The following is a 27,908-nucleotide window of genomic DNA, read 5'->3' as shown; positions in this document are numbered from 1 at the left end:
ATCGTACCAATCTGGCAATATCGACCTCGTATTCTTGAAGAGCTTCATCTTTCTTTTGTCTTCGATTTTTAAACTGCGACTGATAGACATGCTCTAAATGTTCGTGCCCGTATCGCATATTCAGTCTCTTTTTCAGCTGCTCGAAGTCATCTGTCTCCTCTACCGCTATGGTCTGGAGGACATCCAAAGCGTCGCCTCGAAGAGCAATAGTGAGGTTTACAGCTTTTTCTTTTTCGGACCATCCGTTCGCTCTGGCCGCCGATTCGAACTGTTTCATGTAGTTGTTCCATGATGACTTTCGGTCGAAATTTGGCACCTTAACACGAGCATGACCTACACTCCCTTCAACTATCGACCGTGGCTCCAATTTGTATTTGGTTTCATCATTTTTAATGTCTGTTAAGATGGGTTCCATACCTTTGTCTACTTTTTCCGTTTCCTCCATTTTCTTTTCTATTTCCTTGATCTTTTCTTCAAAAGTAGATTTTATGGACGATATCTTGTCGTCAAAATCGGAGGTGACTTTAGAGATGCTAGCAGAGATCTCGTTAGTCATCTTGCTTTCAAGGGATGAAATATCACCCGAAACTTTCGAAATGTCACTAGAAACCTTTTTCTCGAACGATGTAGTGTCTGTTGAAACTTTCAAAACATCCGAGGAAACTTGGGAAATTTCACTAGAAACCTTTTTCTCTAATGATGTGATCTCTGTCGAAACTTTGTTCTCTAGCGATCACATCATTAGAGAAAAAGGTTTCTAGTGAAATTAAAGGTTTAGTGAAGGATGCAAATACATGTTGGTGGTAATGGATTACTTCACGAAATGGGTTGAGATCTACGCAATTCCAGACCAAAAGGCCGCCACTATTGCAGATGTGCTAATCAGAGACTGTATCAGCCGATTCGGAGTACCTCTGGAGATCCATAGTGACCAAGGAAGAAACTTTGAGAGCGATCTATTTCAAGGAATCTGTGATAAACTAGGTATGAAGAAGACAAGAACCACGGCCTATCACCCGCAATCGGATGGAATGGTGGAGCGTATGAATAGGACAGTCGGCAAGTATTTGACAAAGATGGTGTCCAATCATCAACGAGACTGGGACCAGTACCTAGAGTTTGGATGTCGACCTGGAGAAGATGCTGGTGAGGATTACGTGAATGAATTACGAAGAAGAATGGACGATATACATGAGTTGGTCCGTTCTAATCTTCAGATCGCTAGCGACCGAATGAAGAAACGATACGATACCCAAGCCGAGAGGGGATGTTTCAAGGAGAACGACAAAGTCTGGCTTTATAATCCGATAAGAAGCGAACAGGTTGTTCTCCCAAGTTGCAGCAGTTCTGGGAAGGTCCGTACCTCATTGTCAAGAAAATTAATGACGTTATCTACCGAATAAGCAAGATTCCTAGGGGAAAGCCGATGATAGTCCATCATAACCGGTTGGCGCCGTACGAGGGAGACCACGACGTAGATGAAGAAGTGGAAGTCAACCAAGTTCGAGAAATACCTGACCTTACCTTTGAAGAGTTCATGGGTGCCTACGGAGGTACCGGTAAAGCAAGACATGGTGTTACGACTGAAGAAAAGCGAGATCTTCTCGCACTTCCCGATGACTACTCGCTGGCCCATACCATCCCGGCTAGTATCAAAGACGCACGAGGGTTGGCATCCGCCTTCCGAAGGAAGTTTGGTCGAGTTGCAGAACTTCAATGCCAACTGCCAGCTCCTGGCAAAGCATTGAAACTCCAAGATGCATCACGTTACCTATTCTATCTGGTAACAAAAGACACTGTCCATGACCAACCTACCTACCAAGATGCATGGGATGCATTAATTCAATTCAGAGAGCACGTGTTGGAGTCCGACGTGCAAAAGTTAGCCATGCCAAAGTTAGAATGCCGCCAATTAGACTGGAGAGTTATCCGAAATATGGTAGAAGAAATTTTTAAAGACACCGAGGTCCAGGTGTTAGTCTGTTGCAATCCGCATAGTTACTGGTGCGGAGAGAAGACCGTCCCCTGTCACTTTTATACAACTGGGAGTTGTAAAAGAGGGTCCAGTTGCAGATACCAGCATCCAGTTCCAGTCCCGACAAGGTTCCAGGAGGAACCATCTTTTAAGGAGGGGGCAATGTGACGCCTCACAACCCGGCCTAATTCTTCTCGATATTTCTCCGCGTTACGAGTAAAGGCCAGATCTTCCACGGCGATTCGAGGCGACCGCTGCCAGAGTATTTAAGAACAGGAATCCGATCACAGCCAGTCAGTCAACGAACGAGCCGCGACGCGTGAGATAATTGTATTCGAAATCGGGTTTAATGAAATGTATATATTAGTTATCGAAGTTATTATGTTTAGTTAATTAAATCATAAATTTGAGTTGTAAATAAATTAGATGTGTTAGTTGGTGTTATTTGTAATTATTAAAATAAATAAGTGATGTAAATAAAATAATATAAGTAAGTCTTCCTTTATTTAAACTAAACTTAGTGCCTAAAGATATAAATACCTAAATAAAATAGTAGAGTCAATCGCGTAACAAAGGTTACAAGAGTTTCGTGTGGGATCGTTGGGCTTACATTCGATAATACTAGTCTGTCTGCTGGTGAAATTAGACGTCTTGCTTTGATGACTTCATTATTGACAACAATTTGACCATGATTAGTTAAAAACTCATCAACCAGTGATTGATTGGTTAGATAAACACATATTCTGTTGTGTGAAATTCTGCTAAAGAAAATGATGTTTATTGGTTTTACCAGAGGTCCCAATTGGAGAAGATAATCTTGAAGTTTTGCTCCCTGAATGGAGCCGAAGATAAGTGCCTCGTCTTTGTTAGGATACTTGTAGATATTTTTTGAGACAGTGCTTGCATAAGATGCGTTGGAGGTATTCATATTATTTAAATTATTTTCTGGGTGAGTGTTGGTGGATGAAGATTGATTTGTAAATGTTGGTTGTGACATTTTATTTAAAATATTCAAATTTGCTAAGTTATTTTGTTAAATATAATTATTGTCCAAAACATTTTTCTCAGGCCGACCCTGCCTTTTGTTGTTAAAAATTCTTTATTTCGCTAGGCGAGTTTTTACTAGCTAATTACTTTTCAGTCGTGTGGATCTGATATCTAACCTCAATCAGCCTAACAAAAATCGTCTGGATGCAGTTAATATTAAAAATTTACTCACAGTTGCTGTTCTTGGTATTTTATGTCACTGCACTAGTAAAACTTAGCTATTAAAAGGCTTTTATTTGGCGGTAATTTGTTTAAATCCACCGTAAATTATAAAACGTGTGTTTACAAACAGGTCTCACAAAAAAGTCTCAAAAACTACCTTTGTCCTTTGTGTTTGAGTAATGTGGAGATATGTGAGATTAAGAGTTGCGAACCTTGTACAAAGGCTTCGAAAATAACCAATGCACCCACGAATAATATTATCTTGTGAAATATAGCGTAATTAGGAAAAACCGATTAATTTTTTTTTGTAAATAAATACAACAATCAGAACATACATTTTAGGAAAACTAGGCAACTTTACTCTGCATCTACAAGTGCTTCGAGGGGATCGAGTTGTTGCCTAATAATAGGTACCTAATTAGATTATCAGTCCATGTGATTCAACAGATGGACAAAGAAGATTTTAGAGTGGCGGCCAAGGGCAGACAAACTAAGTCGTGGAAGACCACCTACCAGATGGACCGACGATGTTAAAAGAATAGCTACAAACTGGATTGGAGCTGCCCAGGACAGAGAAGGGTGGAGACATCTTGAGGAGGCCTATGTCCGACAGTGAACAAATTTAGCTGTGTGATGATAATGATGACATTAGTGCAATTTCAGTCGCCAGGGTGTCTTTGTTAGTACAAATGTCGTACAACACGACAGCAGGATGAATCACGTTTAGTCCAGGAACCAAAGCTTTTCACCTCGCAATTTTTACAGAATAGATCAATTTTCTTGAAAATTTGAGAATAAGTATTGGATAGTCCATGGATCAAAATCTATATGATGCCGACAGGCTCTTTTACCATGGGGGTGGTTGCCACCCCATCTCGGGGGTGGAAATTTTTTATTATATTTTGACCCCAAAAGTTAATAAAAACATTCATTCCAAGCAAAAAATGTTCTATACATTTTTTTGATAAAATTAATAGTTTTGGTTTATTCGCTATCGAAAGAGTTAGTTTTATATCTAAAAAATCAATGTTTTTCGATGGTATACTCATTTACGATTCACTCAATTTTTGCCGTAGAACAAATTTTATCAAATCAGTTTCTTGGGAATTAAATTATCCACAATTTCTTATTTAAAATTTTTTTCAATCTCTGATGCTAATCTTTCTATTCTGAAGGAAATGGCATTTTTTACCAAATTGCAAACATTCGTTATTCAAATTAAATTTCAGTTTTTTAAAAACTAATCATTCTAAGTCTGTCAAACTTTAAGAATATATTAATAATACATAAATAAAGAAGAATAAATAAGGCCAATAACTAAAAACCGCCAACTTACATTAATATGCTTTCAATTGGATTTCTCATTTTTTTTTCAAAAAAATATATTGATTTTTTAACCGTAACTTTTTTATTTTTTATCCTAGAAAGTTCGGTGAAAAATAATTTTGTAGGATTTTACAAGGTCTATACCGCTATTAATATTATATCCTTTTATAGTTCTCAGTCACAAAAAGAGGTGGCATTGAAAAGGTTCGAAAAGATGGTTTTTGCATGATATTGCAAGTTTGAATTGTCAATAGCTCACTCAATTTTTACCGTAAAAATATTTCTTTTAAACCAATGTCTTGAGAATTAAATAAGACACAATTTCATGTTGAAATATTTTTTCGTATCTCTGATTCTAATCTATCTATTGTGAAGAAAATGGCATTTTTTACCAAACTACAAAATCTCGTTATTCGCTTTGAACTCCATTTTTTTAAAACTAATCATTCTAAGCCGATCATACTTCTAGAACCTATTAACAATACATAAATCAAGAAAACCGAATCAGGTCAATGACAAATTTTAATTAGGGTGGTGATTAGAGGGTTGTTTACGATCACTTTTTTGCTGAAAAAATAGGGACTGACATTCTTTTCATTATAAGTCACTTAATTTTTTTAGCTAGAGATTTTTTTTATTTCTGGAGATACATATTTTTAAATACTTAAAATTAGATTCAACCAGTTATCCTCGAAAAATGCATTGTTTTCCCGTCCTTTGACTTTGAAACTACAATATTTAGCATTTGACGAAGAAGAGCCAACCAACATATAATAAAGTATAGCTCGATTACTATTGGTCTTAAAGAAAATAAAAAAAAAACGGTTTTATTTATTTTTTCTAAGGGTATATTTTTGTTAAGTAAAGTTGTTTTGATAAAACGAAAACTTTTTGAGTTATTAGCAGAAAACTGAATAAAAACATTGATTTTTTCGATATAAAACTAACACTTTCGATAGGGAATAAGTCGAAAACTATTAATTTTATCAAAAAAATGTACAGAACGTTTTTTGCTTATAATGAATTGCAAATGACTGGTAGCAAAAGGTCATTTGCTACCAGATTTTCACCATGTAATCTAGTCACACCACAGCTCAGATGTTACTTGGGGGATTATTTTAAAATAGTTTAAACATCCATGCTCTAATTGGCATTTTTAATTGATGTTTCCTTAACGGACCACTTATACAGGGCTTTGACCCACATATTTTTATTAAACTATATCTTGGTGGTTAGCATGTAAACTTCACGTAAGCACTAATGATGACTGGTAAACCAGTCGAAAACTAGTTATGTGATTGTGATGTAGCCCTTTTTAGGGATTTTAAATATATATCTTTTATAAAGGATTTACTATTTTTTGTATTACATGGTATACAGCCAACTACAGGAAAACTTTTTCCTTGTGGATTTTGAAGAATGAATACACTTCGATATTTTTAAAAGAGAAAATAGTCAAAAAAGGAAAACTCAGGAAACTGTATCAAGCAATTAGATTACCACAAAAAAAAAAACGCATTTAAACAATGCTGTAAAAGAGCTAAAATAAATTATAGCAGCGGAATAGATTCTACATTTCAGTGAATACATAAAACAACGAACTAGATCTAACAGAATAAACAAATTACTCCCTATGGAAGGCTACTTCAAAATTAAAAATACCCTAACACTATACACCACCAGTAAAAAAAGCAGGGACTTTTTGCAAACCACCTTAGGACAGTATTCATTTCCAATGAATCGAGAGTTAAACACTAAGACTAAACCAAGCAGTGGAAGAACCACGCCAGCTAGAATTACCAGAAAAAAGATTTAAAAAGGTGAAAAAAAAAGGGGAGGATATAAAAACAATTAAATAGAATTACTGATTATTTGTATTAATTAGATTTTATTCAAGTATAATTAAGTTATAATTTAAACAAAAATGTCTAAAATATCTTTTATAGAATTATCGGAAAACGTCTCCTCTCTTATTTACTTGTCCTAGGCAATTATTTACTTTGACAGTGGTAAATAAGTGTTACTTAATCCTTGTTAAAACTTTTACCGCCGAGGATTAAACTAAGATTGTACGTAAGCTGTGCATTTCAAGCTGCATCGGTCGGATCTCCCATTATCACAACAAGCAAACTTTAAGAACTTCAGCCGTTTTTCATAAATTACTTAAGTTCAGACGTGATGAAAATTTTGAGCGTTAAACTGATTCAACTTTTCCGGTTTTAAGATTTTGTTGACCGAGAGTCGAGGTTGTTTATTACCGACCTATTTGTAGGTGAGTTGATGGATAATGCCTTAAGTATTTAATAGCGTGTTTATTTACTTAACAGATTCGAAAGTAACTTTTAGTTCAATGTTTTATTATTAAATATACTGTGTTTAATTATCGGGAATTAAAGTCTGTACCTTAGAATGAAACTACGTTTAATTCTGTTGAATTTGATATTTCGATGAGTATTATTTATTTTTCATCTTCATCAGGAACAAACTGAAATATTTACAACAATTAGTTACTATTATAATAATATAACTTATAGTCTAAGATCCATCGGCTTTCCGGATCAAACATACATAGCTATCTTTAACAGTTGGAGGGAGGGCGGGGGGTTTGAAATCAACATTTCTATGAATTTTTTTGAAAGTATGGCAGAATTATTTTCTGTTTAAATTAAAAAGCACATTCAGTACAGTTCATAAAATATTTAAAGAAATGGAGAATAATCAAAGGATATATTGAAAAATAAGCCAAATTTTGTGGCAAATTCTTAAAGATACCTGAAAAAACAATGGATTTTTCGTTGGGAATTAGAACTCATCATTGGATTATGATAATCAAAAAATTTAAAATTATTTTAGTAGCCTATGAGTTTCTCTAGGTAAAGCTGTGGAGTTTTTTTAGTTTTATCGAATTTTGATTTTTTGGTATACCTTAGAAATCCAAACAACGATTTTTTTTTCAGAAAATTGCGAAAATCAACATATTTATTATTGTTAAACAAAAAATAAGCACAACACAAAAAATATCTCAGCAGCATTACCTCAAAAATGTCTAAAGAAAAGATATACAAAATTCCAGGTAAATCGGTCAAGAAGTTTTTAATTTACAATTTAAAGCAAAAATAAGCATTAAACAAAAAATTTTTTGACAAAAAAATATATGCAAAATTTCAGGTGGTTGGGTTAAGCAGTTTTGGGTTACAATGTCCACGGTCTCTGAAAATAGCAATTTTAAGGAAAACGCGGTTAAAGTATTGTTAACTTTTATTTTCAATTTTCTACACCGAAATATGTTTTTGAATCGCGGAGTAATTTACAAAAGATCATGGAACAGCTGTTGACCGTTGTTCACGACATTCAAGCAAGCTGTCTGGCGCGAACCTGCTGCAAAGCGAATAGAAAGTAGGGATATCAAGACTATCTCCCTACCTTCGATTGGCTTTGCAGCAGGTTCGCACCAGCGCGCTTGAACAAAATGAGAAAAGTTCAAGAGATATTCCCATTCTCTTTTGTAAATTACTCCGCTATTTAATAATATTTAATACATGACGATAATATTTAATAAATGCCTGAATGGAGGAAAGATACCATCCGAATGGAAAACTGCAAGCATAAGCTCCATACACAAGAAAGGGAGTAAACATGACTGCACAAACTACAGAGGACTCAGTGTTATTGCTTCCGCAGGTAGACTGTACGGCAGAATACTACGAGATAGAATAGAAAGTCAATATGAGGACTGGGAGGAGCAGAGTGGTTTTAGAGCAGGAAGATCGTGTATTGATAACCTGTTTTGTATAAAATAATTAATTGAAAAATCACTAGCATATGGGAGTCAGCTATATCTAGTATTTATATACTTGAGGAAAGCCTATGACAGTGTACCGGTAAATAGATTTTGGGAATCTCTAATAGAGAACAATGTACACCCACATTACAGTGAAATTACACCCACATTGCGGTGAAAATTTTTTACCAAGGAAACAGTAGTTTTATAAAAACGAGAGATGGATACTCAGAATACTTTCAGGTTAACAAGGGTATAAAACAGGGATGCTGCCTGTCCCCTACCCTCTTCAAAATTTATATAAACACGGCTCTGAAGAAATGGTTCAGAAAATGTAAGAAAATGGGAGTACAAATAGAAGAGGGTAATCTGACTACTTTGTTATTTGCTGACGATCAGGTGGTTCTCGCGGAGTATACAGAGGACGCTGCTTATATGGTTCACAAACTGATAGAGGAGTGTGAAGATTGGGGTCTGGAAATAAATACAAACAAAACAGAATATATGACAATAAGCTGCACAGGCGAAGACCTAGACTTAGAAGGAAAAATAATAAAAAACACTAAAGAATATAGATACCTGGGAGTTACATTGACGGAATATGGAAACGACGAAACAGACATACAACAAAAATTAGGTAGAGGAAGAGCCATCACAAGTCAGATAAACTCATTACTATGGAGTAAAAATACACGAGAAAGTACAAAAACAACAATATAAAACATTTATTGAAAGTACAGTTACGTATGGCTCAGAAATCTGGACAATAAATAGGAAAATGCAGAACCGAATAAACGCAGTAGAGTACAAGTTTTGGCGAAGATGCTGTAGATTAACTTTTCACGATCATGTAAGAACAGATAGAGTAAAATAAATGATGAAGGTGTAAACAACAATAACGGATACGATAGAGAGAAAACAACTATCCTGGTACGGACACATGAGAAGAATGGATGATGAGAGATTACCGATTAAAACCTGGAGGAAAAAGGAAGGCCAAAAAAGTCTTGGGAAAAGGGGATCAATATAGCCATGAACAGAAGAAATATAGAAATAGATTCATGGCAAAACAGAAAACAATGGCGTTTGAATTGCGATAAGCGGCCTATGATGCTGTAAAACAGTCGCTATATATGTACTCCGCTATTTAAAAACATTTTCGAATGTGCATCACTTTACTCTTTGACAGACAAAAATAAATTCAAATAAAAGTTGACAAAACTTTAAACGCGTTTTTCTCAAAACTAATTTTTTCAAAGGCTGTAAACATTGTACCTCAAATACTACTTGACCGATTTTCATTTTTAAATATAGACCTAATATGATACAATTGATCCAAAAACAGGCATAACCCAGACATCCAAAGTGAAAGTTTTCCTCCAATACCAAATTGTTCTATATGGTTCACATTATGTCCTGTAAAAAGTTACACCATTTTGAGCGTCGAGTTTGGGGGGAGATGGGGGAGAAATCGGTAAATTGGTAGTTTTTCGTCAATATTTATAAAACTATGCGGTTTAGCGTGAACAATGTTCTATACAAAAATGTTCTACATTATAGTTTAAACAAAAAATGTCCTATGCATAATCCTTGTAAAACGAACGACTCCAAAGTTACGGAGGTAGTATAATATTTAAAATAGGTATAGGTTTAAAAAAGGCCTATCCCGTCATCCAAAATTAAAGTTTTCCTCCAACAACAAATTGTTCTATATGGTCCACATATTGTTCAATAAAAATTTACACTATTTTGAGCGTTGGGATTTGAAGGAGAGGGGAGAAGTTGGTAAATTAATAGTTTTTACGTTTTTCGTCAACATTTCTAAACGTAACCGTACTCTAAACGAAAATGTTCTACATTAAATTTGAAACGAAAAAGGTCCAATGTATAATTGTTTTAAAATCAACAGTTCCGGAGTTACGGAGGGAGAAAGTGTAGGTTTTCCATATTTTTTACAATTTTTGGGCAAATTATAATATTATTACTGAGGAAACTAATTTTTTGTAACAGGATTGTGTTCTAAATATAATTTGCTACTTCAATGGCCGGTGGTATGTTACTGATCAGCCCTTGAAGGAACGTCAACCTCACCACCTTCAAGAGGCTTCTACAGACCTAGGCAATATAAATCTCTGGTACGAAGAAGTTTACTCTGAACTTTCTATGGATAATGTCGCAGAAGGTCTTTTCAACAGTAACATTTTCGGTTTAAATTTAATGTAGAACATTTTTGTATAGAATATTGTTCACGCTAAACTGCTTAGCTTTGCTACTAATTTGCCAACTTCTCCCCCAACTCCCCCCAAACCCGACGCTCAAAATGGTGTAACTTTTAACTGAACAATATGTGGACCATGTAGAACCATTTGGTGTTGAAGGATAACTTTCACTTTGGATGTCTGGATTTGGGTCTATTTATACCATACTATAAATTTATGAAACACGCAATAAACCATAATTCTAATACACGAAACAATCTTATAAACTATAATGTACATAGACTAACAACATCCGAGAAAATACAGAATATGCCTGTATTAAATTCTTTAATAAACTGCCTTACAGCATTAAAGTAGAAACTGACGTAAATAAATATAGAAAGTCTGTTCAACAGATACTGCTCATAAATCTATTATGAATAAATAATAAATTATTGTATAATATATTGGCGCCGCAGTGGAACAATATTACGCATTATGTGATCCAAAATCTTATTCAAAGCATGCCACATCATTTGCAAACTGTTATCAGTACCAGATGAGGGAATACTTCTATTGAAGTACTTAAATATTCTTCTATTTTAACAACATGCCCATCGGATTCAAATTGTTTCTTTTCAAAGCTAATTACACGAAATATTGTCAATTTTCTTAACTTTCAATAAGCGTTGAAGGACAAAAACGTTGTTTTCTTTAAGCAATCCGTTAGTAAACTATAACTAGGTATGTTACAACCGAAAATAGTTAAAAAAGAATAAGAAATTCTAAAATAAGTTAAGATTGCGGAGTGACCCTCTTTGTCTGCTCGGCAATGTATCCAAATCAGTCGGCGAAGAGATATCCGTAAGATCAAGATTTATAGACCAGGTATACCTACTACAAAGTATGCTTACAAAGTATACTAGCCTAGGTTGTGAGATTCGCTTAGGACAAGATACCCAAACTATTTAGATTCTCCGTCGTATAAGACTAACGTGGGCAGCCTCACGCAAGCTGAACTATGTTTTCAGATCGTCTGAAATACCAATATGTCTTAAAAGGAAAATCTTTGATCAATGTGTTTTGCCAATGTTGACTTGCAGAGCGGAAACGCTGACCATGACAAGGAGAATTAATAGTACAGAACGTCGGTCCTGAATAAAAATGACGTAGCTGCAAAAAGCTAAATTTCTCAGGAGAGCAAAAAACGAGCTTTAAATATTATAAATAGGGATTAAATGGGGGGTAATCGTTCATGAGCACCAGTATGGTGTTTATTGTTACAATGATGGCTTTTGTTTTTATCCCTAATGGTTCAAGTTTCATTATCTTAATTTAATCTCCCCATTTAAACCCTTTTTACAGTTGCGTCATTCTTCATATAAAATTTTTTAAATACTGAAAATAGTGATTAAATAAAGAGTAACCGCCCGGAGCATCGATATGGCGTTTATTCTTACAATTATGGCTTTTAATTTCATCCTCATTAGTTTGAATTTCATTATCTCAATTTAATCCCCCATTTTCAACCCTATCTACAGTTGCGTCATTCTAGATCTAAAAATTTTTTTGTACAAAAAACTCTTTTTATATATTTGTTATGCCGTTTATTCTTACAGCTATGGCTCTTATCTTCATCTCTATTGGTCCTAATTTCATTATCTTAATTTGGTCTCCCTATTTTCAATTCTATTAACAGTTGCGTCATTTTTCATCTGAAACGAGGTCCAAAATGGTGCATATTTTAATAACGACGCAACTACTCTGTGGTGGCTCGGCACATAGTTACAGTTCTGTCGCTTTTGTATCATGTGTATACAATATTTTAGAAATTAATTAAGCAATAAACAGAAAATGACAAAATTTGCAGTTACGTCATTCTTATTCCGGACCGGCGAAAAGATCCGTGTGTCTCAAAGGGTGATAGAGCGTGCTATGTTGGGCATTTCGTTCCAAGACAAGATCCCAAACCGCCAGCTACGACAAAGATCAGGAGTGGCAGATGCAGTAGAGAGAATAGCAACACTGAAATGGAATTGGGCTGGTGGCTCGAATGACAGATGACAGATGAACAAAGCGGATACTGGAATGCAGACCAGATGATGCCTACTGAAGCAGAGGTCGTCCACCAACATGTTGAACTGATTATCTGAAACGTTTTCATACGAATTGGATGCAAGGGGCAAAAGATCGAAACAGACAGAAAATTATCTATTTACGGCAGTGGGCAACCGAAGATTGAATGATGAAAGTACCTAAGTGTTTTTATTCGAAGATTTTAAGATGTTAAGTTATAAAAAACTTTCGATAGAATAACTTTTAGGACGCAAAATTGAAACATACCATACATAATATGTATTTAGATATATAATAATATATACATAATATCGACACCCCCATCGAACAAGGTTGTAACTCAAGTTACATCTATTTTAAGATTTCAACACAGGCGAATTCAGCAAAAAATTGCGCACACGTCAGTATAAACAACATAGTTTAATTCTCAATAGTTTGGCTAATACTCCATTGAAAAAAGTTGTATTTTAACTTACGTGTTCCATTTTAGCGTGAAAAAGGCAGTAACACTGGATACTCCCTATGTTAAATATTTGGTTTCTTTATACTTGACGATTAACAAGGTTGTTAAATGAGTTACAACTTTGTTGCACGTATGTTTAATTTATTAAGTATTTAAACATAATGGTGTATCTCATAAGTCGATTTATCGAAATGAAAATAAAAAAAGGATTTAAAGACTTTTTTCTATTTTGATAGTTGCGGTGGACAAAATAAATATAGAATAGTTTTTGCTACATACTTCTTCATAGTGAAACAGTGTAATATTAACATTACACGTGTATTTTTCGAAATAGCACATTCACAAAACGAGGATGATTCAATGCATGCCCTTATAAAAAAACGGAAAAAACATTAATTCGTATATGCTCCAGACCAATGGATAACCATGTTACGATATGCCAAAGCATCAGGCAAGCCTAAATCCGTAACTGAATTAAATCAGAACCAAATTCTAAATTTAAACCTATTTAAGGACACACATGTTAATTTTTAAGTAGATATTAATAGTAAAAGACTAAAGTAATCAAGTAAAATGGTCTAGAATTAAATATTTACAGATACGCAATAAAAATGCGAAAAATTTGAGATATTTTGTACCATGATTTTTTCATAGTGATAGAATATTTTTGTTATTGTAAAATTTATAATTTCCAATTAAAATTGTGAAAACTGTTAGTTGATATTTTGTTTAAATGTCCCTTAAAAACGCATTTTCTCCTAGCTATACTGCAAATAACTCAAAACATACAACCTTTTAATAGTTGAACGGGAAAAATAATTAACACAGAGAGTGTAAAATGGTTGTTAGGCAACTTACAACCTTTTTCTACGAATACTCATGTTTAATCTCAAGGTTGTATCTCAATCAAACTCAAGATTTTCAATAGTTATTAAAATTACAAAACATACATCTCACAGTAATCCCTTATTATGATATAAATATCATATTACATTAGTGTAAAAGAGTCTAATCATTTCGCTACAAATTTTTAAAAAATCATGTTTTCGTTTTTTGCCTCTCCTGTAAAATCGCTAAAACTGAGTTACAAACTTGTTCGATGGGGGTGTCGATATAATATTAGAAAGATTATTATAAAACATCGCCTAACAGTTGTTGCGTTCTGAACCAAATGAAATTAAAAAAATTAAACGTTTTCTAGATCGCTACAGATTAAGTTAAATTAAAGATAAATTAATTCATAAAATCTTGAATTTAAATTATTGCTTAAGGAAGTGTACAGTTTTTACATATCGCCGATCTGAATAAGCCAAATTTTGTCAATTCCTGTTTATTGCGTAATTAACTTCTAAAATATTGTGTACAGATGATACAAAAGCGACAGTACTATAACTATGTGCTGAGCCACTTCAGGGTACTTGCGTCGTTATTGAAATACGCACCTTTTATACCTGGTTTCAGATGAATAGTGACGCAACTGTAAATAGGGTTGAAAATGGGGGGACGAAATTAAGATAATGAAATTCGGAACAATAAGATGAAAATAAAAGCCATCGTTGTAAGAATAAACGGCATACTAAATATTTAAAAATAGTTTTTTGTACAGAAAAATTTTAAGATCAAGAATGACGCAACTGTAGTTAGGGTTCAAAATGGGGGGAATAAATTAAGATAATGAAATTCGAACCAATAGGGATTAAACTAAAAGCCATCATTTTAAGAATAAACACCATACCGATGCTCCGGATGGTTACTCTTTATTTAATCACTATTTTAAATACTTAAAATTTTTGGGTGAAGAATGACGCAACTCTAAAAGAGGTTGAAAATGGGGGATTAAAAATTAAGATAATGAAATTCGAACCAATAGGGATAAAAAATAAAAGCCATCATTATAATAATAAACGCCATACCGATGTTCCTGGACGATTACTCCTCATTTAATCCTGTTACGGGACGAATTTTTATAACAGTTCATAACATCCAAAACTGAATATTGCCAATTGCATTTAGCGCGCCAATATTTAAAAGTTCAACTGGGCCAAGACTGACGGATGGTTGTTCAGCTTGACAGTGAATGCTGGCCCGGAGTACCCTTGATCTATCGGTACGTACATCTGGGTGTCTTACTGATAGGCAACCAACATTGCATACCTATTCGTATACTCTGACAATGGTGCAGAAACGGTAGGGTCGCAAGCATGTCAATCCCAATGGAGCGACACCTCTATTTTCTTCCCCATCTATTAGTGCTACAATCCCTTAGTTGCCGCGGAAGACTTTCTACGGGAATACGTCCAACAAGAAGTCACGACCGTCGGACACGTAACCACACCCCATCTGGGTGTGGGTGGGGTTAAAAAGAGAAAAAGGCGGTGGAAGAAAAGCCGGTAGCCGGTCAGAAGTAACGAAAGGGCTTAGGGAGAATACTATAATATTAAGCAAAGGAAGTAAAGTAAATTTTGAGGGGTTGCTGTATTGTTTTGATAGTGTGTGCGTCTTAAGAGGACCTACCCTCACCCCTATGTTGGAGCCTGATTGCAAGTAGCAGACGCCGCTGGTACCAATATCTCACCTTCAAGTGAGCCAAATTGAAGATCCATACCCTCTGATTTTAAGAGGTGAGTTATACCAAAAAGTATTCTTATTATTTAGTCCCTTGTGACATAATAAATTCGTTCGTAATCGTAATTAATAATCGTAATTCTTAACATTCAAGTAATTTTCATTCCTTTTGTACCGATAACCAGATTCTAGTAAGTCATGCCAAGAGACAAAAAGAGGCTACCATTAGCCTTAACGAGTTTATTAAGTTTTTGTCAGCAGATAGTACTGGTTAGTCAAAACTAAATTTGTGTTTTTAACGTTTAGCAAATTATCACTAGAGGCACCGGTTTTTGAATTCAATAGATTTTTATACTAATTACCGGTTCTCCAAAAGTTTGGAACGTTAATGAATGCTAGATTAACTTAACCTTTTTATTAAATGACTATTTCATTTTACCGGAAATATTTAATAGTTCGAAACATGAGGTAAAACTTTTTAGGGTTCTTGTACCTGGCCAGCACAAGAAGCCAGTAGACCAGTTCAGTCATACTTAACAGAGTGGCATTGTATTCATTTTCCGATGATATTTTCTACGTGGGACTGAGCTAGGGGTTGGGTTGCTGAGTGCCTTACATTGCTGTTGGACCGTGACATGCGCTAGTCTCCTATAAAGGAAGGACACCTTGGTATCGTTAAGATTAATTTTCTTTTGCTACAAAAATTTTTGGTTTAACTTTTAATTATATATATTTTTTTTATATTTTTCAACATTAATAGTTAAGGCCGGATGTCATTGTCGCGTGTAACCCATAGAGCTCTAAGGGGGTGACAACCATCCTTTTTTTTAACCTCCTGTTTTGTCTGTTCAAATTTAACTTAGTTGGCGTCGGGTCACATGTTGCGGACCCACTATAAAGTAAGCGTAGCATATAGTAGCTAGGTGGTAACGATTGGTCTCTCTCTCCTCTCAATCAAGTTGTAAATATTTTCTATTTTTTTTTTGTTCCATTTAGTATGTTTAGCATAACGAATAATTTAAACTTTTGGTATGTACATGTAAGATTCCCTTCGTAACTTATTTGTAAATAAAGTATATATATATATATATATATATATATATATATATATATATATATATATATATATATATATATATATTTTCAAGCTAGAATTGGGAGTTTCATTCCTGTAACAGACTCTTATCCAATTACTGGTTAATGGGTAAGTTAATTTCCGATAGTGGTGTAAGAGGCATATAATCAATTGGCGCCTTACTCCGGTCTATTATAGATACCTAAATTTTTGGAGGTAATAGATTTTTTTTTATAACCACGACCAGCCTCCATCTGAGCTAAGCCGAACCACCACAGCTTAGGATCCTATTTTGGGGGAAGTTCCACCCGGAACTTCCTAAGCGGGTAACATAAGCGGTGGGACCCTAGTTACCAGCCCTAAGCGGGTAACAATCCCTATTTTAAACGTTTAAAAATCATTTTCTTTAAAAATCATTTTCTCGCTCTCCTGAGAAATTTGGCTTTTTGAAGTTACGTCATTCTTATTCTGGACCGACGATATTTTGTTGTGGAGTTGTGCATACCTCATTAATAACATAACTTGGTTTTGCGTTGTATTTTATAATTAAAACTTTTTATTTTTTTTAGGGAAAGATTCAAGGAAGGCGCAGCATAGGTAGAAGAAAAATGTCCAGGCTGAGAAACCTCAGACAATGGTTTGGATTCAGCTCAACTGAATTGTTTCAGGCTGTAGTGTCAAAAGTAAGAAGAGCCATGATGATTGCCAACCTTCGTCGCGGACATGGCACGTAAAGAAGACGAAGATTGTTTTCAACATTTTTTTTTAATTGTAAACAATAAGTTAGGGTACGTATATCTCAGTCTAAACAACTGGCTAAAAACCTAATCGATGATATTTTTATTTCACAGTTGTTTTTTCTTTATGTGTTTTAAATAGATTTTAGTTATTATTGTGGAGAACGATTTCCTCAGGTTATTTAACCATTATATTATTCTTCTCACAATTCCTTACTTTCCTAATACTTTGCATTGAACTATTACCTTCAGTAATCTGTATTTAGTGCCTTTTCTCATTATGTGTCCCAAATGTTCTAACTTTCTCCTTTTAATTGTGTACATCACCTCTCTTTCTTTCCCCATTCTTCGTAATACGGTTTCATTGGTTATCTTGTTCGTCCATGAAATCCTATCCTTAGGACTCGCCTGTATAGCCACATCTCGAAGGCTTTCTCCAGTTTTTTCTCCATCGCTTCAGTGAGAATCCAGGATTCAACTCCGTAGTATAATATTGGAAAGATATAACATTGTAGGAGCCTTACTTTTATCTCCAGATTAATGTTGTGGCTTTATAGAGTTTGGCCATGTTATTGAATGCACTTTTAGTCTTCTCTATTCTACATTTTACTTCTTGTGAGTGATCCCATTGTCGTTTACTATTGTTCCAAGATACGTATACTGATTTACTCGGCCCACTAGTGTATTCTTGATAAGCAGTTGGACGTCTCTAATTTTATTTCTGCTGATGGCCATTAATTTATTTTTTGATATGCTTACTTGCAATTCAAATCTTTCACTTACTTCATTTACTTTGTTTATTAGTTGCTGTAAAATGTTCAAACTGTCTGCAAAAATAACGATGTCTGCATGGCGTTCTCAATTTAGGAGTATTCCATGTACACAATTTTCCAAGGCTTCATTAAATTAATATTAACTCTTAATATGGGTTATTAATATCGCACTCAGTAAATAATTACACTGATATTTTTCTCTGCACTCTAAAATCAGGAAATATAAAGCTAACTAAGCATAATCGGTAATTTACCAACGTCCTCAATACCGATTTTAAATTGAATTACAAACGCTTTTAAACTTTCGAAACAACTAATTAGAAAAACATTTGTGTTCATTTAACGCAATTAAAACTTCGCAAAGATATATTACCCCTAGGGCAGAATCCCAAGATTAAACTTTCATTCTTTCCATTTTAAAAGTCTCCTTTGTGTTGCTTCTAGAGTTTTTGTCTGGTTTCCCTAGACAGACTCGTTAGAAATCGGAAATCAAGGCGAATTATGCATCTTCATGTCCCTAGACAAATTTTACCGGGTAGTCGTTAAAAGTTTTTAAAGAACACTAACGAAGAAAAAGGTACACTCGTTCAACTGAGAGGAAATTAAACACTTTAGAAGCCGATAAATATTAATACTTACGGTAATGCTTTTTTCTTTAATGAAAAAACTTATACAGGGTGTCCCGAAAAGATTGGTCATAAATTATACCAGATATTCTGGAGTCAAAAATAATTCGATTGAACCTAACTTACCTTAGTAGGTACAAATGTGCTCATAAAAAAAGTTACAGCCCTTTGAAATTACAAAATGAAAATTGATTTTTTTCAATATATCCAAAACTATCAGAGATTTTTTATTGAAAATGGACATGTATCATTCTCATGGGAGGAGCATCTTAAAACAAAATTATAGTGAGATTTATCCACCCCATAAAAATTGTATGGGGCTTTAGTTCCCTTAAACCCCCCCAAACTTTTATGTACGTTTCAATTGATTCATTGTTTTGGTACCATTAGTTGAACACAAAGTTTTTAAAATTTTCTTGTCTCTTAGTATTTTTTCAATAGGTAAGCGAGTTTTTATCGGGAAGCAATATATTTACATACAAATTTTATGGGGGTTTTTTCCTTTAAACCCCCCAAATGTTTGTGTACGTTCCAATTAAACTATTATAGTGGAACCATTAATTAAAAAAAGTGTTTTTAAACCTTTTTTGCCTCTTAATCTTTTTTTGATGTCACCTTTTATCGAGATGTGTCTTCTTTTTCAAAATATACCTAAAAATGTACATTATAATTAAATTTTCAGATTATAACAGGTCTCTATAATCGTACTTAGCCTTATACAGTGGAACCCCGATAAGTCGGCCCCCGATAACCAGGAAGTCTGGCTAACCCGGACCGATTTTCATCAGATAAACATTTTGATTTTCAGTATTTTGCATTTTGACAACGACACCCGATTTGAGCGGCGAAATGTTAATTTTAAATTATTTTTTTTTTAATTGTGGCATATTTCCTATCAAAATACATATCAGATAAACATTTTAGCGATAAAAATGTATGTAATATAATATTTGAGTGATAATGTCTATTAATTTGAACTATACGAGAGTAAAAATGACTCATGGCACATGCCGCGCCGCGCCGGCGGAAACAACAGACACCTGTCTGTAGTTTTCCTTTATATATTTCAAACAGCATTGTTTAAAAAGACTAAAATACCATTTAAAAAATTCTTTTTCAAACAATGGTCTTTAGTTTTCACTGTCCTTAAATAACATCACATCGGTTGTGACTGTATTGTGTATAGTACCGTCTTGTATATTGTTCGCTTCCGTTTGCTTACGTTTGTGTTTGCGTGTTTTTAGTAATTTAGATGTGTAGGTACTGTGCATATTTATATATATTTCAATGTTATTTCAATTCTAACGGAGTTTATCTGTAAGTATTACGTATTTTATTAATTTTTACCATATTCTCCGGCTAACCCGGATTTTCGATAACCCGGATCGGCCGTGGTCCCGATTAATCCGAGTTATCGAGGTTTCATTGTACAAATATGTGGTGGATTCGACAAATATTCAAAATATCTTGATAAACACAGTCTTATCGAAAAAGTATTAAAAGGCAAAAAGTTTTAGAAACGTTCTGTTGAACTAATGGTACCACAATAATGAATTAATTGGAACGTACACAAAAGTTTGGGAGGGTTTAAGGGAACAAAACCCCCATAAAATTTTTATGGGGTGGACAAATTTCACTATAATTTTCCTGCCATAAGAATACCACATGTCCATTTTCAATAAAAAATCTCTAAGAGTTTTCGATATATGAAAAAAAATCGATTTTAATTTTGTAACTTCAAAGGGCTGTAACTTTTTTTGTGCACTATTGTATATAGGTAAGTGAGGTTCAATCAACTTATTTTTGACTCCAGAATCTGTGGTATAATTTATGACCAATCTTTTAGGGACATCCTGTGTCCCGAAAGAAAAATACAAAAGGGAAATACAAAAATAGTACTTAAAAAAGAATTAAACGGGAAGAGACCCGAGAGGTAGGCCCAGAAAAAGATGGATTAACCCTTAAACTCCCAAGGGTGGGTAAAAAATGTCCACCTAATGCGCATTCCCTTGTAACATATTTATTACGTGTTTAAAAATTTTTAAAAAAATATTTATTGTTAAAAAGACAGCCCTTTATCGAATGTTAATTTGGTTCTACCGATATTTTTAAAAATAAAAGTAGCATCTTGAGTTAAATATGGGTGGGCATAAAAAGTACATCCTTGGTAAAACTTATTACTAAAGGTTTCTATATAATTTCTGGTTGGTAGGAAGATAATCTATATAATTATCGACGCATAATTACATAATCTACATAATTATCCGCCAATTTTGAAGGAAAGGGAGGTTGAAAGGAAGAATGTGGAGAAAATCGACAAATCTGAATTACTGGCTTTAACTTACTTACTTACTTAGTCCTAAGCCTTTCTACCTTTAGGTGTAAGGCTGGTGGAGTTGAGTTTGGCATTGTAGTCTCCATGCTTTCCGATCTTGCGCTAGGTTTCTTGCACTTTCCAATGTCAATCCCTTCTTCTCGACTTCTTTCCTGATTTCATCTACCCACATAACTCTTGGTCTCCCTCTTTTGTTTTTCCCCTGCACTCTCGTTTCGAACACTCGTTTTGTTAGCCTCTCGTTCGACATTCTACACACGTGCCCGAACCATCTAAGTTGTCCTTCTACTATTTTTTCATTGATTGGTTCTAGTTTTAGGTTTTGTCTAATTGTTTCGTTTCGTATTTTGTCTGTCCTTTTTCTGTTTGCTATTTTCCTCAGGAACCTCATTTCCATAGCATTGACTCTGGATTTTTGTCTCCCCGTCAATGTCCATGTCTCGCTGCTATACATGATTGTTGGTCTAACTACTGATTTAACGACTGCCGTTTTTACTTTTTCCGGTATCCCTTTTTTCCCAAAAAATGTTGTTTTCATAGTGTTAAATAAGCTTCCTGTTCGTCCCATTCTCTCGTTTATTTCCATGTCTTGTTTACCATTTGATTCGATTATTACTCCTAGGTATTTAAAATATTCCACTTGCTCTAGTTGTTTCCCGTCTAATTCTATTGCGTGTGTCTTCCTCGTATTTGAAATTATCATTGTTTTTGTTTTCTCTGTATTAATTTTCATATTTATGTTTGATAGTTCTTCTTCTAGGATTTCAAGATTGTTCTGTAAGTCTTCTCTGTTTTCTGCTATCAATACCATGTCGTCTGCAAATAGTAGCTCCGATAGTTGAGTCTGTTTCATTTGCCAGTATCCTAATGTTAGTTTTCTCATTCTTCTCTTGGCTTTCTTTATCGCTTCATCCAGTACCACTGAGAATAGCAGTGGGCTCAGCACGCATCCCTGTTTGACGCCTTGACTTGTAGAAAATTCTCTGGATTCCTCGTTATTGGTTCTTACTGTATTTGTATTATTTTTGTACATATCCTTTATTACTTCTATTATGTGTCTGTCGACTCCCCTTTCTGTTAGTGTCTTCCAAACGTCCTTTCTTCGGATTCTGTCAAACGCCTTTTCCAGGTCAATGAAGCACATATGTATCTCTCTATTTTTCTTGATTACCTTCTCACTTACTTGTCTTAATGTGAATATTAGGTCTTGCGTGCTTCTGTCCTTCCTGAATCCACACTGTGTGTCTTCCATAGTTGTTTCTATTTGTGTTTTTATTCTTGTCTCTAGTATTCTTGCTAATACCTTCCCAGGGATACTTGATATGGTGATACCTCGGTAATTATTACAGTTTCTCTTGTCTCCCTTTTTGTGTATTGGTAATATAATGTCTATCTTCCAGTCCTTTGGTAATTCTGCTCTATTTATGATATCATTCATTAGTTCTTTCATGCTATCCATTCCCTCTGTCCCCATGAATTTTATCATTTCCGGGGTGATATGATCCTTGCCTGGTGCTTTGCCCAGTTTTACTCTTTCTATTGCTTTCTCTAATTCCTCTCTTGTTATGGATTCCACTTGTTGTTCTTCATTCCTTTCTTGTATCTCCCCTATGTTGTCCTTGTCTACATGAGTTAGCTCTTTGAAATGTTCTCTCCATCTTTCCATTATTTGTTTTTCTTCTGTTAGTACGTTTCCATTCTTGTCTTTTATATTCGGCATCGTGTGCTCTTTCTTTTGTCTGAGTTGTTTTAATGCGCCGTAGAAGAGTTTTTGGTTTTCCCTATAATTTTTTGTCATTTTTTGTCCAAATATCTCCCATGACCTTTCCTTTCCTGCTTTCACCGCTATTTTAACCTCTTTCCTTTTTTCTTTATATGCTTCGTAATCTTCCGGGTGTTTTGTGCTTAGGTATCTTTTCCATTTGTCTTTTTTGTTCTTTATTTTCTCTCGTATTTCTTCCGTCCACCATTCTGTTCTCCTCATGTTAGTGTTTGCTATTTTTGCTTTCCCGCAAGTTTCCTCAGCTGCTTTGATTATGCTGGTTTTTAGATATTCCCATTTTTTTTCTATATTTGTATTTTTTGCCCTACCTTTCAAAGTATTATCTAATTTTTCTTGGAATTTCTTCTTATATATTTCCTCTTTTAATTTGTAGCTTTTTATTTTTTCATTTACTACCTTTCTTCTCTTTTCTTCTTTTTCCTCTGTTGTTCTCATTCTCATTATTACTAGATGGTGGTCACTGCCAATCTCCGAGCCTCTTTTCACTTTCGTATCCTGTACTCTTTTCCATTTGTTGCTGCTTACCAAAAAGTAATCTATGATTGATTTTTCGTTTCTGCTGTCTTGTACTCTCGTGTATTTGTGTACTTCTTTATGTTTAAATTTTGTATTTGTTATAACTAGTTTATTCTCCATACATATTTCTATTATTCTTTCACCATTTCTGTTTAGCATTTCTTCTCCTTCTTTTCCCATGCACTCCTCTATTCCGCTGTTGTTGTTTCCGACTCTACCGTTTAGATCTCCCATTACAATTATGTTTTCTTCCCCATTATCAATTTGCATTTGGAGCTCCTCGAAAAATTTATCTTTCTCTTCCTTTCTTGCATCTTCATTTACTCCGTAGGCTGTTATTATTGTCCATATTTCTTCGTCCATCAGTTTAATTTTCACCGATAATATTCTCTGGTTAACATATGTTTCTTCTATAACGTGTTGTAGTCTATTCGGTGCAATTATTATCCCGACTCCTTCTTTTGCTCTCTCTTTTGTATCCGCTCCTACCCAAAGTAACCAATATCCTTTGTGTATTTTCTTAAGACCTTTTCCTTTCATCTTCGTTTCTGTTATTCCTAGTATTTCTATTTTTTGTCTTATCATATCTTCTACCAGTTCTTCCTCTTTTCCATTGATGCTTCTCACATTCCATGTTCCCATTTTTATCTCTCCTTTTTTCTGCAATCTAGCTTTCCCCTTTTTCCTATTTTCATCGTTGTTTACCTTTGCATCATCTTTTTCCCTATTGCTTTTCCCATTCATTGCCTTGGTTGTCATTGTTGTGGGTCCGGTCTCATTATTTTCTTTTAGTTTTTTGAAGTCCCTTCCCCGATATTTCTGTGAGTTAGTATAAGTTTCTCTTTATTATGGTCCCATTTCCACTCCTTTCCATTAATCTCCAGTTTCATATATCCTATCTTCGTAGTATTACCTTTGTCTTTTTCTTCTTTTGCCATTTTCCTAATTTTTGCTTGTATTTCCCTTTCCTTTCTTGTTAAATCTGATTCTATATACACCTTTTGTCCCTGTAGATTTTTCAGTTTTCCTTTGTTTTTTAGTACACTCATCTTATCCGTTAGGTTTTCCATTTCTGCTACAAAGATTTGGTCGCCGATCTTCACCGCTCCTCTCAGTCTGACCTCTAATTTCAGATTTCTTCCTATGAAGTGTTCTACTGACTCCTTTACAGGCTTTCCGTCGGTAGCATCTAGTGTTAGGCCTTTTAATACTATATTATTTCTCCGTCTATCTTTTTCCAATTGTTCTATTCTATTGTTTGCCATTTTTAAACCTTCTTCCAATTTTTCGTTTTTTTCTTTCAGCTCCTTAATATATTCCATCGTTTCTTTTTGGTCTTTCCGTATGGTTCTTATTTCTGCCATCATTTCATCATTTTTCCACATAACTTCCCGCATCATTTTTATCATCTCTTCATTTGTGTCGTTGCTTTTATTCGGTGTTCGTCTCGTCAGGTTACTCTTTTCAAAATATAATTTATCTTCTTTATATTTTTTCTTCTTAGATTCTTCGTCGCCACTATCAGATAGTTCTTCATTCTTTCTATAGGTTTCCTTTCGGATTGTTCCTGTTCCGCCACTGGCCATTTTAAATTAAATGTTAACCTCAGCACTAATATAAATATTATTATTATACACTTAGAAGTTTATTTTTATTTCGCACAAGAACGCTTTTTAAGTTTAACGATTATCGATAACGATAGGTCTTTTAAAAAACCGGTGTTTTTATTGTGATAGGTTTCGAATTCGAAATTACCTTATCGCCAATACACCTGCCACACGACCTCTCGCCTCGCTTGCCAAACTCGAACTCCAACGTATTTTATTAATTTTACTATTACGTATTTTATTAATTTTTACCATATTCTCCGGCTAACCCGGATTTTCGATAACCCGGATCGGCCGCGGTCCCGATTAATCCGAGTTATCGAGGTTTCATTGTACAAATATGTGGTGGATTCGACAAATATTCAAAATATCTTGATAAACACAGTCTTATCGAAAAAGTATTAAAAGGCAAAAAGTTTTAGAAACGTTCTGTTGAACTAATGGTACCACAATAATGAATTAATTGGAACGTACACAAAAGTTTGGGAGGGTTTAAGGGAACAAAACCCCCATAAAATTTTTATGGGGTGGACAAATTTCACTATAATTTTGTTTTAAGATATTCCTGCCATAAGAATACCACATGTCCATTTTCAATAAAAAATCTCTAAGAGTTTTCGATATATGAAAAAAAATCGATTTTAATTTTGTAACTTCAAAGGGCTGTAACTTTTTTTGTGCACTATTGTATATAGGTAAGTGAGGTTCAATCAACTTATTTTTGACTCCAGAATCTGTGGTATAATTTATGACCAATCTTTTAGGGACATCCTGTGTCCCGAAAGAAAAATACAAAAGGGAAATACAAAAATAGTACTTAAAAAAGAATTAAACGGGAAGAGACCCGAGAGGTAGGCCCAGAAAAAGATGGATTAACCCTTAAACTCCCAAGGGTGGGTAAAAAATGTCCACCTAATGCGCATTCCCTTGTAACATATTTATTACGTGTTTAAAAATTTTTAAAAAAATATTTATTGTTAAAAAGACAGCCCTTTATCGAATGTTAATTTGGTTCTACCGATATTTTTAAAAATAAAAGTAGCATCTTGAGTTAAATATGGGTGGGCATAAAAAGTACATCCTTGGTAAAACTTATTACTAAAGGTTTCTATATAATTTCTGGTTGGTAGGAAGATAATCTATATAATTATCGACGCATAATTACATAATCTACATAATTATCCGCCAATTTTGAAGGAAAGGGAGGTTGAAAGGAAGAATGTGGAGAAAATCGACAAATCTGAATTACTGGCTTTAAATGGTATGTTAATTTTGATGTACATTGTAATTTTGTTGTATGGTTTGTAAATTGTTTATATTAATATTTTAGAAGATGCTGTGTTTACTAAGCATAAGAATCTTAAGTTGAATCCATTTCCAACAACTCACAATAAATATAATATAAGCTATTTTCGAGGTCGACATTTTTTACCCACCCTTGGGCGTACAGGCGTACATGGAACCTAAAAAAGGTTGGGCCTTTAAGAGTTAATGGTATTAACCAGGATTTAAACGAACTAGGAATATTAGAATGGAAAAAACAAGCAAGGGAAAGAACAAGATGGTCAACTATAGTCAAGGAAACAAAATGACACTAAAATGATCCCAAAATAGACAAACTATGAAGTAACTATTTCAGATATAACGTTGGAACTTTTGAGAAGTTATGCGTGTGGATGACATCATGTAAAACTTTATAACCTAGAAACCCCAGCGGGCGACCATGGCCCTCCATGAACTGTCACTGGTCACAGATGATGATAACGAAGATGTTCGGATGCCAGTGACACGGACTATTATCTACAGTTGCATTTAAAAACTGTTTAGGTAGCAATTGCTCCAACCGCACCGTTCTAAATGCTGATATAACAATGGGTGCGTTCGGACGACCACAGCGGCTGACAGCACAAATCGGCTGAGTGGCTGTATCCAGCGATGATAGGAAAAGCTTAGTAAATCTCTCAGCGGCTGACTTCCAGCGGTGTTGTCTGAACGCTATCACTTACTCAGCGGTCCAGCCGCTGTGGTCGTCCGAACGTATCCAATGGCTCTAGTGAAACGAAGAAAAATTTCTCGACGGAGATGAAAATTAATCTGATAAATGATGTGATTAACACTCAATTAATTGTAAACATAAATTATGTTTAAAATATTTAATTTCTTGAAATAAAAATGTATACCATTTTTATTCAGTTGCAATGCGAAGGCAAAACTGTCTTATTTTTCCCTTAGAACAAAGAGCGCAAGCCAGGACTCTAAATCGACGATTTCGACTCTATTTGGAGTTATCATCAGAGAGGCATAGGCCTGCTGATCTCTATTCCAAGTGACCAATCTCCGAGAGCTTATCTCCGCATTGCAACTGACGTCTATGTAGTAGGTGTTTAACGACATCTGGTAATTGAAAGGCAAAATTTTAAAGTTTTCAACCTAATAGAAATATTAAAAATATTAAAAAATATTAAAAATATTCCTAAAAGATATTTAGTTGAAAACTTATTGGACCATTTTCCTGGTAACACCTCCATGGCTTCTAAAAATTGCAAGCCAAATGGATGCTGAAGCGAAGAAGACAAGAGGGAATTAAAAAAACTTACAATTCACGACCCCGTCTGTTCAGCTGGAAAATTACAACGGAAAATGGACCTCGTTACTCAAAGGACTTAACCCAATATAAAATGAAATAATAATGTATACCATTTTTATTCAGTTACAATGCGAAGGCAAAAATGTCTTATGCTATTTAATATTTTTAATATTTCTATTAGGTTGAAAACCTTAAAGCTTTGACTATTTAATTTCTTCATTGTAAAAAAATAAAGAGCTGGTTTTTAAGCACAAAGGATATAAATTATTATATTCT

The sequence above is a fragment of the Diabrotica virgifera genome, chromosome 4, assembly GCF_917563875.1.
Source record: "Diabrotica virgifera virgifera chromosome 4, PGI_DIABVI_V3a".
NCBI lineage: Eukaryota > Metazoa > Arthropoda > Insecta > Coleoptera > Chrysomelidae > Diabrotica > Diabrotica virgifera.
Note: the sequence above shows the minus strand (reverse complement) of the source record.